The sequence below is a fragment of the Neodiprion lecontei genome, chromosome 1 (genome assembly GCF_021901455.1).
Source record: "Neodiprion lecontei isolate iyNeoLeco1 chromosome 1, iyNeoLeco1.1, whole genome shotgun sequence".
In the NCBI taxonomy this organism is placed as follows: Eukaryota; Metazoa; Arthropoda; class Insecta; order Hymenoptera; family Diprionidae; genus Neodiprion; species Neodiprion lecontei.
This window is the reverse complement of record NC_060260.1, coordinates 12,564,005-12,582,990: the sequence shown is the minus strand read 5'-3', so window position 1 is coordinate 12,582,990 and position 18,986 is coordinate 12,564,005.

The following is an 18,986-nucleotide window of genomic DNA, read 5'->3' as shown; positions in this document are numbered from 1 at the left end:
ATTTCCACGATTTTTTCGTGAAAGTAAGCAGCTATATAATGATGATTAATCTCTTCTTGGTGATATCTATTTCGTAATTTTCAAAAAGATCTTGTGGCATGAATAATAACGCCAGTAAAAGTCATTGCTTTAGTTTTGGTTGTGGTTATACGATGGCCAGCTTTTTAGGACCAAGAGTTTATTCTGAGGCATTGCGAACGTGACGATGATTGAATTTTACGGCTGCCTACAAAATTTTTAGTTTAGATAAAACTTCGGACTTTTGCCATCTTGCAGATATATTTACTTTCCTTCATTGTGACGGCTAGTATCGATCGCATTCATCTTTACAAATGGCCTCCGATAGAGGCTTATAGTTATAGAATTGTTTGGCAAGCTTATGTCGTGGCGCAATATGTGACCAAATAGTGAAAGTTCGGAAAGTGAAAAGTTCTTTGTCGCCAAAACGTCGACACATGTAAATACATTTATGTTTGAATTTGTTAGATTGCCGAAGAAAATAGATCGTTAGGGGAGACGGCAAATTTTGTAATTTCGACAAGTGCTAGCTATTAACCTCTATACTAATCCAAACTATACCTATATCGTATCAATGTACTCATTTATTAATCTATGATCAAACAATAAATACCTTGAAAGAGAATAAGTTCCTGCTTTTCGTGACCAGTTAGACTAGCTACCATAGAAATGCCTAAGCGAACCATTTATATTGTATATCGCCAGAATATTGAAACCAGATCTTGATCTCTATTGTACTTCACCCGGAACTTCCATTATAAGGTTGTTATTGAATTACAAATGGTTTCTTAATACCTTCGCGCAAATTACTTGACATGGAATTACGTTTAGTTGTGAGTTGAGTGCACTGTATTCGGTTTAAATAATGAAATCCTCGTTTCATTTGAAGAATGCTGGTGTTTTCGCGGCAATTTGAATTCCTAAACTTGACTGTCGCATCAGGATGGATAATTAGAGTATCTGTGGCCTGAATTATTTATGAAGAAAACGAGTGATCAGAAGTTAGCCGCTTTCAACCACCTTAGACTGGCGTCCGGCATCAGTGCCGCCTAACAAACTTCACATTAAATTAATTTTGCAATTCTAACTTTCCACCAAGGAACTTCCGGGTACTGCAATTACTTCATGGCAGTTGAGAACACCGTCCAGCTAACTCTTCGATTAATCGGTTAGATCACTGGGAACTTGATACAGAAGTTTTGTCGTGACTGTCATACAGATCACAGGCATTTTGGAAACAGTTAGCCACATCTGCCAGGCATTATGTACGATATACGGTTGCTCGTGATTACAATCGACCCAAGTTACATCCTAGAGTACAAGCGATACAATTATCGTACCTGAATAAAAAAGTATGGAGAGGACCGGCTGCATTTCCGGTTACAGAAAATAGAAAACTTTAGTGATACAAGTGTTTTTTAGGACTTTATGGAAAAATAAGAGCTTTTTTCGTACAGACCAGTCGTTACCGAAATGATAAACAATGTCGGTAAAGTGGACGGTGGTTAAATGGGATCGATTCAAGGCTTGCGGAGGAAACGAACGAGGAAAGGGAAGTATTCGTTCTATTGGAAGTCTTAATTTGATCAATATCGCCGAGAACATACTATATTCGCAATCTTTCTGGTACACCGTCATATCTTCCGTAAGAAATGAGTTGACCAAGAATTTGGAATATATTCATCTCGCCTGACAAGGACACGATTACCCGAGTTAAGGTGTTTGTATGACTTGATTTAACCTTTGTTGGTCGAAAGAATGGTGAAAGAGGGAATGCTTGTACAAGGTGGAGCGCGATACAGGACAGAGACAAAAAACGGTAAGACAAAGGTAGCAGACGTCGTTAAAACTGCGCGTAAATACAGTAAAGCTGTTGTTAGCGAAAGCTGCGGCTGCGTTGAATATGTACATAAAATGTGAAAGTACAGACGATTCTCCGACTTGGCAGCAGAATTTCTTGCTGCTGGTTTCCAGTTCGTTAATCACAGAACCCGACACGCAGAAAAGAAGTGCTGAAATTTTTATTTCATCGGCATGATGTGTATGTGGCACTATTTTGGAACACCCAACTTCAGATCTTGAAAAGTCTAGTCGGATAAGCTTGTCAAAAATGTCACAGAATCTTCTTGCCGCGCAGCTTGAGGAAAATATTAGTCAGTCAAAGAAAATATTTTCCATCAAGATTCAACCCCCTACCGCTTTTATTCAACCCTCAGTGTCAAATATTGTATATTTATGGTAAAAAAAATTTTGTTCAGCTATAAAAGCTGTTACATTGAAAATTTTTTGAGATGTTGGAGTTATCTGATAGTTTATCGTTCAGGTATTTATTTTCGACGTGCGTGCCCTAATCAACTTGACTGTTCAGTTTCGAAAATTTAAACACTCGGAGTTGCAATCAATAGTTCATTTTCAAACGTATGTAATGAATAAAATTTCTTATGGAAAAAGTAAATGCAATTCGATCATTTTCGAACGTGATTTTCTGACACCATTGACTGAGTGCATCAGTCGTTTGGAATACTTCTAACTCGTTACTCAAAGCCGTGAAAGTTTTTAATACTTTTCACATACTTACATGCAAAAGTAACTTTGACGAGCTTTTTTCACGTCATCGTATTTATTGCAGGCTTTCTTTAAGGAGTGAACAGTAACTTCCTGTATATCTTCGCTGTAGTTTCAATAGTTCAAATTTTTTCACGTATCATTTTCAATCGAGAACAGTCGCTACACCTTTTACAGATTGAGAAGAAGAAAACTGCAAAACGAGAAAACGCGCAGGATTTGAAGCTGAGGGTTGGATGTAAGCGGTAGAGCCTCAGAACTTGGTAAAGAATTTTTAACATGCATATCTAACTAGTCCCTTAAACTTGTTTATTCTGTTCCAAAGTTCACCTATCCCAATTTGCATACAACAGAAACACGGTTATGTAATGCTAATTAATATAAACGGCAGACTGCGAGATATAAATTAGCCCCATTCCGTATCCTTGTAACGCAAAAAACTGGTGTCCCAGAATGTGTATCCAAGTATGAGATCGAGAAATAGATTTATTTTTAAAATGATAGGTCTATATTTTGGTGACTGTTCAATATTAATCGTTTAAGAATCTGAGCTGAAAGTCAACGGTCTGGGCTTTTTTTCAACCTCTATCGATTCACATCGCATCTTATACTTTTTGAAATAAGTTCCCACGGCTAAAATTTTCGCTCGAAATTCATTAGAACTTCTCAAGATGGCCTCCAGTGCTTTTAGGCGATACCACACAGCAATGAGAATCGCGGATATTCTCGTTAAATCATGTCGTATTATCTTCAGCCTTGTTCCGCAGCCAGAATGAACTTAGACTTAAGGTAGCAAAGTTGGTGAAGTCGGGTAATTTTGCTGACAGCTTCAGTAATTACAGTGAGCAGCATCATCATACCACAGTGATTCCCGCCGCTAAGGTTCTCAAGACTTTAAGCTCTTCAACATTTTTGGACCTGTGTTATACAGTTGCGAAACAAGTTATGCGGTTGAATGTTTTGGTGATAATGCAGTAAAACTGAGTTTACGGTTTCTTTTTCCCCGGCCATCATTTTCATCAAATTCTTTTTCATCAAACATTTTTTCTGTTCTGTATACTTTCATCAAATTACACCCGGTCTATCTCATATACCGATATGCAGTAGTGGAAGTGTAGCCGGTTATTTTGGAGTGGTAAGAATTACAAGCAAATTCATTTACAAATTTCCAACATCCAATACAGCAATACCAAGTGACTTTTGCATTGTTCGTTTGCCATATTGGTTCCGCTATTTTGTATTTAGAAATTTCGAGTTCAGATTCGTAAACAGTGACCCAAGGAATCCTCCGATACCAAATTTCATCGAAATCCGTTGGGTGGATTTACCGGTCCCTTGACAAGGGTTAAACGACGAAATGAACCCTCTGGCGTTACGGGTCAGAGTTGATATAAGAATCTGAAAAAATTGGGGAATTATTTTTCAATTATTTGGAGCCAATTCGGAGGGTGAGAAAGTCAATGTTCAAAAATGACCTTTCGAAGAACCACTGTAATGAACAACTTATACAAACGTCTGGTGCCATACGTAGGTATTCGAGTGGCGCAGCGTAACAATTAGCGGTCAGAAGTAAACGCTTCAATCGAATTGTACTAACTAACTTCAATCATTGTTATTAAACCATTGAGAACTCACTTCAAAAAACTTCAGGTTTATCGTGAAATGTTTCGCTATACACAGCAGGAATATTCATCATGGATATTTATGTGTAAAACAAGTTTTCTGATCAAAACGAACGTATTTATATCGGAAGGATGATTGCCTTTTGCCCGAAAATCGTGGATGAAATGCGAAAATTCTTAACAAATTTTTATCAACATTTTTCCAATTTTACTTGTAGATTCGAAGAAATTTAACACAGTCCTTCACATCGAGTACAATACAAAGTAGTCAAATAGCTCGAAAACCAAAGATGTGAGTGAAAAATATTTCAGACAAAAGTTGTAAGGTACGAAGAGGGAAAGAAGATGAGAGTATTAGATATTTCCTAAGTGGACGTTCCAAGGTCTAATGAAAGTCAACTTAGTTTTTTCAAATAAAATGGTATATTTTTTTCAATGCTATCCGAAAGGACATCAAATTCTGCATCAAAAAGTACTTACATACTTGGTTCAAGATAACGCAGTTAATTCCCTTATTTCACCAGAGAATCGTGAAAAAGTTCAAAAGAAAAGATCGACCGCAATATGGAACCCTCCAGTCTTCCCATCTTCCTTTCCATCTTTCTTGTTAGACAGCACGTCACGTGAAACAGGTGATTGGATGCTTGTATTCCCACATGTGTCACTGATTTGTTGAGTTGAACTGGGAGCAACTTCGGTACAAAGTTTCCCAACAAGTTCACCGACTCCGAAAATACCACTACTACCCCAAGTTTGATCTCATACATTGTTGACTCGTATAGGACAGCGGGAAGAACAGAATCGCCTGACGAAACAACATATTGATGTACATGTATCGTATGATATTGCTGGTTGACATTTTTTACACGTTGGATTTAGTTGGTTGCAATTTAACCACCTGAAGCCCCCAGACTTGACCTCAACTTTGACCGCATGTAGGTAACTGGACCCTCAGCTTGAGCGCAAGACGAAAGTAATCCAAAACCAACATCAACTGTGTGTAATCGCGAATCATTTACTCATTGACGAGTGAGTTTGGGTCGCGATTGCATCTGAAATGGAACTATTTGTGACGAATACCTTAACGTCAAGGCTCAAAGACTTTGATTGCTGATGACATCAACTAAAAAATGACCATGTAGCCGTAACAGTAAATTGAATTTACCGTGCAAACTCAATTTTCCTGAATTTGACTCTAAATTTATTGCCGTTACACGTTTTTGAATCAATTATACTGCAATTATAATCGTCTCCCTTGAAGGTGAAGAAGTCTGGTGTCTTGGACCAATTTTTAAAGCTCAAGGCCGTGAGGGACCCATTTAAAATTATGATACACATGATTTAATTTTCCAAATAAACGTAGGGCTCCGTCACTCTTTCTTTTGGTTGTCTCGCTTGACTTTATACGCATTGCGTTTATGATATCGTGTGAATTTTTCATTTTGCAATTTCAATCAGCTTTGAAGAACTTTCGAATTGTCAATTGGATGCGCAATGCACATAATTGCCACATCTTTGGGACTGCAAGTTCATAGATGACGTTACTGTACAAAAACATGGTGTCGTGAATTGACACTGAACAGCCTTCACTTCTGGCAATTGTGATATACCTTTATTTGCATGTGAAAGTACTAACATCAGCTACCGCTCAACATCATACGAATCGCTTATGTCGAACTTCCAATTATCATTTTCTAAAGATCCCACTGAAATACAGTTTTACTTATTGTTAGTTTGACACTGACAAATGACCGACAACCATTATGGGCAGTATTTCGTGATAATATATTTTACAAATTGTTAGGTTGCGTGCATGTGCAGATCGCTCGTGAAGATACCAACTGGCTCATCATCGTGAAGGTTAACCACGTTTTCGGCTTTATTTGGGTGCGTCACCGTCACGCCCAATCCGTTAGTTGATACTAATTACCTAAAATTTTTGTCCGATGTTCAGATACGTTTTCATCAATGCATCAGTGTGGTAAAACAAATTAACTAATACACTCGCAATCAACCCAACAGCTGTGACTTGGTGAAGGTACATTTTACGTGGTTATGTACCTGGTCACAATTTTGAACGTATGGATTTTTCCCTTTTTTCTTCAAACACGATACCTGAAGAGTATGTTCTCAAGTTTTAAGTTTATTTCACGAAAATTTACGGAATTATAAGTTTCCGAAGTGAATGCTGACCGCGAGAATTTTTGGACTAACACGACAAGATGAGGCAGTAGCTGCACACAAAAGCTGCTGGACCTGCGACGGAAGATGGGTGAAAGTTGGAATATGCCAATTCTAGTGAAATGCAAACGTAACTGAAAATTTGAACGAATTTTTCTCAAAAACAGCATTTCCTAAACCAATGACCAGTGTTCACGATTCGTTGAAAACTACTGAATTGATTTCATTAAAGTTTCGTAGAATTATTTTGGGTAAACAAAGGAGTTTTCGACCGTATAATGATTTTATTTTTGTTCATACAGTTTTTCATGTCGTTTTTTTCGTTGAAGATCCAAATGTTTTAGAGTTTTTCAGTATATTGAAGATGCAAAATTTTAATTATGCCAATCTGACTTTAGATTCGTAATCGGTGACTCAAAAAACAACTAAGAATTTTGTGCCCAACTCTAAATCTTTTGACGAACGAACACAGAAATTTTGGTAATTGTTTGAGAATTTGTCGAATGTTTAAACGGTGTTTTGTTTGTTCAAGAAAATTGAAGTGTTAAAAAAAACAAAAACCATCACCCCACCCTGGACCTACGTCAGAATGATCGGAGTGAAAATTGAGATTTTTGAGATATTTAAAAAATGCCTATTTCTAAATAGGCTTGAATAATGGTAAGAAATTAACGGTTGTAAGAAAAAATTTCATAAACTCAGAAGTTCTCGTTTGAGGTCAGAGAATCGTATAAAAAATCGTGAAGCAAATCGAAAATGGTGAGGGAAAGTCATTGATCGAATTGATATGTAATGCCCCATACATGCATACAGACGTCCAGCCGAAAATGGTCGGAGATAATTCTCTAGATCGTGAAACGTCGAGATCTTGTGAAAAGTCAACTTTACATTTTTGGGGTGATTGCAACATTTCCTTTTTCCTTGAAAACAGCGAAACGGGGTGTTGATAAAAGATGCCCGAAATTTTTTCTAATCAAGAAATCAACCTCCATTTTTAAATTTAGCTCTCATACGTATAATATAAGTGTGATATGATATAATACAATATGACATTATAATTACGGAATATAATACATGGTACTATGTGTTACGCGACACCACTTTTTTGCTTTACTGCTGTACGGGTTTGATGTGAAGCCCGTCGCGCATCGTGGAAAAGTAAAAAACTTTCAAACGTTGTGTCTGACGGGTAAATGAGTCTGTGGAGCAAGATTCGGTAAAGGATGAATTATTTGAATGAAACCACTGTGTTTGTCTGAAATAATTACTGCATTGAATTTTCTTCATGATTATTGAATCACGAGATTTTCCTTACTTTTATGAAAATGGTGAGGTGGAAATTGCTCCAAAGATTTTACTCCGTGATTGCTATTACGGTTGAAGTATACGCGGTACTTTTCACTAGCCTTCGAGAGTCCTAGGCAGTTTTTCATTAATTATGTTTAGATCGATTGTAGAATAATCACCGAGAACAAAATTTACTTTTTCGATTTGTTACGTATGTTTGAATAAATATGTAACGCTCAAAATCTGAGAAAAAAATTCATTCGTATTTCACATTATTATATTACTAAAAATTATCTGTTTTCGCTAGGAAAACCTTGTAGGGAATAGAAATTGCTAACGATCGCATGAATTTGGTGCTGAAAGACAATTCTGGTGAAACAACAAAACCACTGATCCCTGCGGGCTACTGATATGCAAAATTTCACAAATATCTATGCTCTAGACTGACCCGTTTCAAGTGAAATAGCCCTCATTGTATTAATTAAGCATACTTGAGGACGGCATGTAAATATTCCCTGGGGAATATCCTAAAATAAGCATTAACAAGCTACCCGATATGAACATTTGAATGTTTAACGAGTACATAGATATTTGTTAAAACGTAGGGGCAGGGTTGAAGTACCGAAAGTGCCGAATTCCGAAGTATTTGGTAGCGAAACTGGAAGCAAAGAAGTCAAACATTTACGAAACAACAATCTTTCGAGTGATCGAAGTTCCGAAATGCAAGATTCGAAAAATTCAGGTTACGATAGAGCAAAGTTCTGAAAATTAAAATATAGTTTACTCAACCAGTGGGTGTAAAAAATTAGAAAAACCGAAAATCAGAATGAGCAGGATTCCGAACATAAGAATATTAAAAATCGAAAACAAAGAAATATCAAAATGGTGAAATTCCACCAAGTCAGAAATTCGCAGGAGTGAAAACCTCGGATCATTCTGAATGTAGATGTTTCAGATTTTTTAATTTTCTCATTCTTGCAGATTCGAAACTTTGACAGTCGGTTTTGATTTCTTCACTTAGGGTTTCGCCGCAAAAAAATTCGGAATTTGGCGCTTGCGGAACTTTTCGGAATTTCAACGCCGCCCCTAAATATGAATGTTAATGATACTTCTGAAGATGCGGCCATACGTATCAAACATCAAAAAGAAGGAGGTTACGGAAGGTACAGAAGGTCACATAAAGCGATGGGATAGTCTTTCCAGAGATGGCGACGTCAGGGTGGTGAAAAATGACTGCGTGACATGCCAGCGTGGGATTCGTACGTGCTGAAGGGACCCAAAAAGAGTCTGACATCCTGGGTTACAAGGCTGTATTAATGGCTCGCGGAAAAAAGGGTGTGAGCACTTCGCTCAACTGTAACATTCTCACTTTTGGCCCTGGAGCCTTGATGCGATATTGAATGCAAATTAGGAGCTTACGTGGAAACGGTGCCCACATGCAAGCTGCTCTCGCTTCGTGATACGCGGTCGCTTGTACACCGCTGGCAAAGTCTACAGTAATTATAACTAACTTGTCGGAATCTGTTTGGAGAGAGTGTTTGTTTCGTGGCAAAATGTCGTTGGATACGATCACGAGCCGCGGGTTGATGACCGATTCAATTAGAAAGGGCCAAGTCCGAAGTTGTGATAACTATTCATTGTTCGCGTGACTTCGGCCGCAAGCATAAATTTATACCTACCCATGTCAGGACCGACCTTAAAATTGGTAAAACTATGCCTGTAACTTCGTACAGTAAACAGTGTGGTATAAATTAAATAAGTTTTTGCGCGACTTTTATTAGGTTGTAGCCAAACTGTCAAATAAGATCTTGCTTTTTATCAACGTTGGATTTTCGTTGATATTGTTGGATGAGAACTTGGATATTCTTTTGCGACCGTCTCAACCCATGGAATTAGAATTTCTTTTCCCTCATCACTCGAGTGAGAATTACGGTCCACAGTTCATACAGCTACTCTTAAAACTAAGCCTGTGATGCTCGCATTGACGCATGATTTTAAATCGAATCCCTGAATAATTGTAAACGATCGAAACTATTTGACGTTTCTCTATGAGAAAAATTGAAAAATTATGAAAATTCGAGAAGAAGAATTGAAGAACGGATCACCAAGAATTTAGATTCGAAAGTCAAAAAGCAGATCCGTCATGCGTACTTGAGATAGTTTGAATTAAAAAATTCGGGTGTAAAAGCTAATAAAACAGAATCATACCAATTTTCCAGTAGACAACTGACAAGTGTTCGATGATGCAAATGTGAATGAAGGTTAATTTTTCAAGCTTTACAGAAAGCTGCGATTATCACCATCACCACAAAATATCAGTATTTCTCACGATCACTTGCAAATATTTTTTCGCACGACAAACAAAAAAACAAAACTAATCCCTCAGAAGCCTCGTGAAATAAAGTACAATTCGTTATACTCGGCAATTTATCAAAATCTGATGTTATCTGATCTATCCGTCATCAAGCTTGATCATGAACTTTGATTATTATGTTATTGTCAAGAGATTGGAGAAGGGTTGATATATTCATTGTAAAACTCAGCCTGTAGAAAGTATTACGTCCAATTAGAAATCGATGATTCCAATTAATTACGGACAATATCATGTGTAGCTTGTTACCATTGGCTTCCGTTTCAAACAGATGTCATAATTTCATCGTGCAGGCCAATTTCGTACGAGCCATCGAGTTTTATTTATTATATTTTTACTACGGAAATTTGAAATTTCATAATTTCTCTTAATTGAAAACTGTTAGTCATCGAGGACAATGATTAGCTTAATATTAATTATTTTGTTGTGCTCGGATTGCGAATAGTATTTATTAGTCACTGACGTTTAGAAAAAAAAAAAAACATTCCCACGTAATACGAAAAAGTGATCGAATATTTAGTCGTAAGCCAAAAACAAACAACTCAAGACTGCCGATTTTGAATGACTCTGAAGACATTTTTCATGACATTAAAATAATGATATCAGAATTTTCACAAAATTTTGAAGAGAGAATGTATCTTCTATTTCTTTAGTTGAAACGCAAATAATAATGTGGCCGAGCTCACAAATTGCATCTGATTCACGATTAGCTGAGTCGAATCCAGCTTATCGAATTCACCGACGTGGCATAAAAGCTTGAATTAGAAATTATGAGAACATCAGAGAGCTACTAAATTTTGTGGGACGTTGTGGACTCGGCGATAATACTGGAAAATCATGAACGCTTGCTCGCAACGACCGCATCACCATTGGGCAGTGAACAGCCGACCGCCCAGATCATCCCCTGCATAAAGTTCACTTTGGCAGCCGAAATTAAGTGCCACACGTAACCGTAATGCATTGTGGGCATTTGCAATTTTTTTCCCTCTTTTTATAATTTTTCACATTATCCACAGCTCAACGGAGCGAAGCGAAGCGACGGGATGCCCGATTCACAAAACCTAACGACACTGATGAAGATACGGTTTTCCATTTATGTAAATATTGTAGCCCTGGGCGCTTGTTATTCAATATATTTATCACAATTAATTGCAGTATTGATACTAAGGTGTTCCAAAATGGAAAAAAATTTCATTTTCTTTAAAAAGCGCATCAAAATTTTCGGCAGAGCATCTGAAATAGAATATCTTAGCCAAATATGCATAAGCTTCTAATATCGATGTCCAAAAGTTTCTTATTTCATTGTTTCCATTTTGGATTCAAATAACACGAAGAAAACATCGGAAAATTTTTGAATTTTTTTATCTCGTAATCGCCGTTACTTATAATTTTCTTAACCCTAACCGATTATGAGGCATTCAGCTATAATCTTTCAGTTATCTTGAATATTTCTTAATCGGTTAGAGTTAGGAACATTCTATCTCAGTATTCTTTTATAGAGCGTGAAATTTCCTATCAGAATCTATATTTGGATAGTTTATAAGTCAAGCTGTTTACGGAGAAGAAAAATAAATAAATATCCAATTTTTTAAAAGTGTCATTTAAATGGAAAATAGAAAATATTGAATAGGCATCTCTAAATATTAATATTAAGAGCTTATATTTATTTGGCTGATACATTCTATTAGAGATGCTCTACCGAAATTTTGACGCGCGTTGGAAGAAGAGAAAAACACATAATTGTGCATGTTTCGCTTGGATAAAGATGATTAGTTAGAGGTTCCATGCTTTTCGGAGCGGTCCTAAAAGCTAAAGTCAGCTAGGCTGTAACTAAAAGTAAAGCTTACAATATATATATTTAATATTTATGATTGCATTTTGCAGATCACTGCTAAAATCTTGTTGACTGTAAAGTGAATTCTGAATCATATTCGATTACCGATATACATATTCGTTGTCCCTGTTATTTGTGAATAAACGAAGATCACACAAAAACGTTGTTATTTTAGAAAAAAAAAAGTGGTTGGATGGGCTTTGCTTAAAATTTGAACAGTTCCAAGTTCAATGACACCACACTGGTAAAGCAATTTACACGCCATTCAATCGATCTGTTTTCTACTGACTGTCAGAGAAAACTGTTTCTATTTTCGCAATCAAGTCAAAAACGGCTCAGCCGATTTTACACAAAATCCGAACAGTTCAAAGCGAAAGATTTGCATTAATTGGGAGCAAAATCATGAAAATTTGTTTTTCAGATATCGTTAGAAAAAATCGATTACATACGTAAGTACATTACGTACATACAATCATACGCATTTCACAACGTCGAGATTGAGTAACTTCTCAAATATTGACGAATTGATGAAGTATATCGTGATATTTGATAGGCATATTTGATAAAATGATGTCAAATTTCGAAGATAATAGGTACACGGAGATTTTTGTGGTCATTGATTACGAATCCAAGGTCAACGTTTACTAAAATTTTATTTATCAAGATAATGACGAATGTGATGTGGCTTGAAATTAAGAAACAAAGGAACGATATTCATGCGTGTATTACATAAAATCAACTCGACAATATCTTAAAGAATTTGCGAAGTAAATTTTTCGGTTGATATAATAATTTTCCGTTTTCTTCGAACATAAATAAGCGAAAATTCGGGAGAGTTTTATAAAACGAATTGTAAACGTACGCTCTTCAAGTCTACCTAAAAATCGGCTCCAGCCTTACTTTACGACGTCAAATGAATTCAACCCCTCGAATCTCGTTTGCGTTGAAACAGGTATACGATCATCTTCGAGTTGTCTATTTGATCCACATTTCGTACGAGTACGTGTCGTAAATTATATCAGCAGCAAACCATATCCGATAACCATGCTCGCCAGGTTCCTCTGCCCAGCCCCGTAAACTAGCGCGGCTAAGGGGGCTGCACGCACGTGGATAACTGAGGGGAGTGTAAGGGTCTGGATTGGGGCTGTATTTCACGCAGTGTGACTGTCTATGTTGGCGGGTATTGAAACATAAAACACACACTGCCACTCTCCCGGAAAATCCATGAGAGAGTTTCGCACCTCCGCCTCCGAGCTTTGCTCTCTCGTTCTTAACGACCGTGACGGTAACTTCCATGCGCGCAAATCAGTTGAAGAAAGGTAGGTACCGAGGCAATGTCCTGGATCAGAAATGTTGTTATTATTTTAACCGAAAACTTGGTACGTTTATACACTGAGAGAAATTTTTTGTTTCGGTTACAGATCAGTCCTTAACTATTTTCGTTTTTTATCATCATCGAAAAATATAGTTCTAGGTAGAAAATGAAAATTAGTTTTGTAGATGATACCAGAATATCTAGTATCTGTTACTCTTCTTTCTCATTACGATCACTGTTACTTTATTTTCTTGTAACTGTTGCGGAAATTTCATGCTTGTGCAACAATAAATTGACGTTAAAGCCTTGTTTAACTAAAAAAGTACAGTAAACCGAACAAACTGATTATGCGTTCCAATTGCCAAAAAAGGATCGACGATAGCGCAAAATCGTTACGTGTAGGTACCTCGTTTTTCGTAATTCCAACAGTATTCAAACAGTTTTTTAAACGATACCTGTTTTACTGAATTTTTCTAGTTACTACAACAAACGGAATTTTTCTCAGGGCAATAAGAAACATATATATATGTGTCTTTACTTATTTTCAGGCGTCGTATTTAATGAACGTGAATAACGTCGGTTTCAATGCAATTTTCGGGTACTTTGACAATTCATAGCTCTTATTCTGGCTCGATTCCAAACTTGAAATTTTCAAGGCTTGTTGGGGACAAAAGAGACCAACGTTCCTGAAATTTTGAAGTAAATGGAAATTCAAAGAAGAAAGTTACAACTATCTGAAAATAGCGATTTTTCAAAAATCGGTCGGCATTGTGTGGCTATATATTAAAGAAATAGAAGATATTAATGAAACGTAGGGCATATATCAACAGCATAGACCTCGATGAAAAATATCAGCAATTAGTCAACCCTCTACATTGAAAACTGGAGATCTGAAAGTCTCAAAAACAGGTAAAATTTCGCTACAACAATGACTCAGTTGGAAGCTCCCCGCCAAGCCGGATTTGAGTTTGAATTAAGGATCAATTTTTTTCTTGAAAACAGAAGGTCAACAGAGGAGAATACCGTTTCAAACGAGCCTTTAAGTTAATTTGAAGCTAAGATACAATTTTTTTTAAATTACTCAAAAATCGTCTTTTATTAAATTTCAAAAATTTCTCCAGCGGTCAAATTTAATCGTATCGGGTTGAAATTTTCAGGATCATCTCCTTTTCTACCTTAATTTTGAAGAAAAAATCAGCATCAAAATCCCTGACCCAAGTGCGCACACTTTCGTCAAAAAGTAATGAATCTGCCCTATTTTAGACTGGTTCAAGAATATCGACTGTTTTTTTTTTTTCAAAATCTCCTCTGAAATAATTTCAGGGAAGGGAGGGGGGGGGATGCCTGTGGAAGGCGTTGCTCTTAATATTAATATTTAGAGGTCGCTCATCGCGGATTTCTATTCTCCATTTCAATAGCATGGGGAATTTAAAAAAAAAATTTTCGAATTTTGTAACTCACAAACCAATTTTAATTCTGAGACTTATACTCTTCATCTAGTTCACAGTCAATTCGAAACGAAAATGGGCGATCAAGAATTTCAAATTTTATTCCCTTTTTATGAAAATGCTCACCGGATTTTTTGAAGTCAATAAATCCAAATATGATCAAAAATTTGAAATTAAGGCTGGTGGATCGAAGAGTGTCAAGTGAATGATCCTGACAAATTTTCCACTCGAATTTGTCTTGTTAATAAAACTTTTGACAGCAGAATTGCACGGTTACTTCGATTCTGATTAGGTTGAAGTAAATCTTACAGTACCCGAGTCATGCCAAAGAAGGTTAATTGACCTTGAGTGATAAAGTATACTTCGTATACATTATAATTTTGTTGCTGCTTATGCTTTTTGTGCAGAAAAGGTTCTCACATTAGCAGTAGGTATTATATAATGATTGATAATTCGATTCTGAAGTATAAAAGAGCACTTAAAAATATGCCAGCGAACTCAGAAAGTTTACGAGTTACCTCGTAGTTGTTAACGAATCTGTGTTGTGTAGGATTGAGCGGATTCGGTAAAAGATTTTGAGCTTCTTTCAATAATTGGCCCCAATTTCAGGTGATCCTGATAAACGTGATTGTATATTCTTCAGGAGCCGAATCAGTTGCGCTTTTTGGCACCTTTCACGAGTCTACTCGCTCTTAACAGAATGACGATGAAATAGTTTTGTATCGTAAGGATCGTTTCACCGTATTTAAACCTCTTGATATCAGTAAGTAAGAAAATTCGAAGTTGCTAATCGTAAGGTTTAAATGTATGATCATTTGCATGTAGGTACATAAAAGTGAACCCTTTCAGAAGCATACATGGGATTTTCTACTGTCAACTTTGTACTTTTCACAACATTGACATCGCGTCAGCAGGATTAGTGATGCCGTTGAGACGAGAGGATCGAGATTCTCGTGTCGTCTTCCAGAAATCTCGAAACGGATTTCTCGTCTCGTCTCGAGGCTCGTCGAGATTCTGGAGAATGTCGAGGATCTCGAGAATTTCGAGACAAATCTGGAATCAGAATTATTAGAAACCCTTGGGGACATAGGAATACATTTACATATACATACGGGGCATTCCAACTCAACTCACGAGGTCATCGGCAGGACCTCTTTCGATTTTAACCATAAATTATTTTCGGGTACTTTCAGACCCAAAGTGGAACTGCGATTGAAAAATAAAAAAAAATTTCAAAAGGGCCAGTTTTAAATTGATGAAACTTTTTTCTCAAAATGCAAAACTCAAAACAAGTATTTTCATCAAAGCTCATAAAGAGTGGGCGGAGATCAGCTAACATTTTTTTCCTTTTTTCAAAAATACAAAATTGAAAAAAAATGAGTACACAATAATCATTTCTTGTCGAAAACGAAGAAGAAAAATAAATTGTGCCCAAGTAAAATTCGAGTTTCTCTTTAGTTTAAAGGTAAATTTTGGGTCATTTTTAAAATTTCACGCTCAAAAAGGAGAAGATCGAATCTTAGCTAGACACGTATTAAATTATTGAATCACTAGTATCCAGAATCTTATTTCCTTAAGATCGCGGGTTCGAAAACAAATCGACGCGCAGAGTGCTGGATAGGCAATATAAACATAAACAGAGGGCTCTTTGAACGATAAATGGGTTTATCTACTTTTTCCCAAATCTCATGCAGCTTTTGCGACCCAGACGTCGAAACCTAAAGCTCTTGGGCCCTCCAAGGCGCCAGTGGGTCCGAACAGCCCTTAATCTCTTAGCGACATCAGAAAAGAAAAGAATTGGAAAATGTAGAGTTGCAAGTTCTTTACATCACATATATTTTTGTAAAATCAGTTACCGCATACCTATAATATATGTATATGTACAATTTCTCTATCATTTGTGTTTTAGAAAGTAACTGAAATTACGTAAACGTAATATCGGTGATAGCCGATTTATTTATATAATAATCATTATCGCGATATAAATAACCATCAATTTTTCAAGAAATTCCTTGCAGGAATCTAACTTCTGTGGTTATTTTCATGAGAAATTAAACTCTGCAGTACTTACATCTTTTCCATCGACCTGACCCATAGATGAGATATAACCAGTCCTCTTTCTCCAGAAACTCACGATTCTTGATAGAACGAAATCACATGGATTATGTCTCATTTGTATAGTACATATATATTGTATACGATATATATATATGTGTGTGTGTGGGGGGGGATGGTGTTTAGAAAATAAGTATCCAGATGCTCCTAATAATCCCAATTCCCAATATCTCTCGAAATTTCTCGAAATTCTGGAGATTCTCGACGAGACGAGAAATGTCAATTTGTTTAAAATGTCAATTTCTCATCTCATCTCGTCTCGAGCTTCGACATTGATTCGAGAAGAGACGAGAAATTTAGATTTCGGGTCTCGTCTTGTTTCGTCTCGACAGCATCACTAACGAGTAAGATATAAAATGCTTGCGATTCACCGTTCGGGGAAAGAAATAGAGTCTCAGACATTTGTTCACAAAAGTTAAGTTCACGTAACGGTTTTAAACACTTTCAAAAAGTTTTTCCTACAGTATATTTTTTTATTGAATTTTAGGTGACATATAAAATAAAATTTCCTCGCCAACTCGTTGGAAAATGTTTACGCCGGAGTTCCCAACATGTCACCCCTTCCCGCCCACTTTTCTACCTGTTAGCAGCTTCTTTAATCGCTCACGGTGTAATTGAATCGTGAATGAATAAACTAAGGTAACGATTGTAACAATTCAGGATGCCATACTAGCAGATTTTCGGAAAATAGCGCTTTAAAGTTATCAAAATATCAAAAAATGGTGGATTTGTCAATAAAACTTTACTTTTCTGTGGAACATTACGAGACGCAATAAGGGCAAAGAAGAATTTCTGTATCATTTCTGGTCAATCTTATTAACTATGAGATATATTAATATTTCCTCCTATTAATAGATTTTTAAACAAAAAGTGTAACGAATCAGTATAAACATAAACTTATCAGTTATCTATCATTCATTTCAATGGACGTATGCAATCAATTCTTCGTAAAAAAAATCCGACCTGAAGCAGAGATGGGCGTGCGTTGAATTTCGAAATATAAGAGTAAACAAATTTAGAATAGAAAATTTAAATAAAAGAAACAAGATGAGGAGGAAGAAATCATTTATCTGGACTTCAGCACGGATAGTAAAATTCCTACGCCGGTGATTTATTTTCTTTTACTGACCTTTGTATTCCCTTAAACCTTGCTAGTAAAACCTCACTTTTTCTCAAATTGGTTTGATTGGAGCTCTCAAGTTGATTTGTTTTTGCCTATCTTCGATCCATGCTCAAAAGTTTGGCTTCTTTTCAAAGTACTTACTAACGTGTAAATTCCGAACAATGATTTTGGTAATCGAGCAATATCTAAAAAACTGATTTTTATTTGGATCAAAAATTTTATTAATCGCATTCTCGCAAGTCCCTATAATAAGCACCATAAGAAGTGAATAAAATTAGAAATTTTGAGAGTCACGACTGGATCGAGATGCCTTGGAAATCCCCATGCACCTCTACCTATATGATATTGAACATACTTTCCACATCCAGAGTAGAGCTACGTTATGACAAGAAGTTTTAGCAGACGGAAAATACAGATCTAAGCAAACAGGCTAATATGTTGATGGTCGACGTCCTTGTACCTAAACGGAAAGTAGTGCGGTAACATTTTTCGATTTACGTCAAGGGACCGAGGCGGTGTTACTGTAATAACAAAACAATATTATTTTAAGGAAGCGAACGGCCATGCGAATAATTTTCCTTGTTCCAGTGACACTAAGTAAACATGTGTCATAGGCAGAGTACGTCTCGAGGAACTCTGTTTCAAATTGCAAAGACAATATACGAAGTCCTGATTATTTTGTTTTTATAACTTTTCGTCCATTTATTCTGTTTACCGTATAACTTTTCTTGTTCACGGTAGAACTCGGATAAAGTTTAGAATTATTTTTCCTTAGACGAAGACAGACGGAATTGTACCCCGATTACGCAAACTTCATTCGCTTTGCTCCGTGAACAACCGCATTATAAACTAAATAATGCGTAATTTAACGCATATGTATAATTTGAACAAGCGTCGAGACCGATTACCAACGAATTACTTTCCTTGTGAGAATGGAATTCATTCGTCGGCGTTTATTCGATAAGATATTTTTCGGATTCTTCTTAGCAATGTAGTAATTGCCGGCCAACGTGGACGATTTTATCTTGGACTGATTTTCTCCCACTTAGGGTTTTTCAAAGTTTTGCAAAAAATGCAGGAGCTCAGTTTCAGTTGCCTACTTGATAT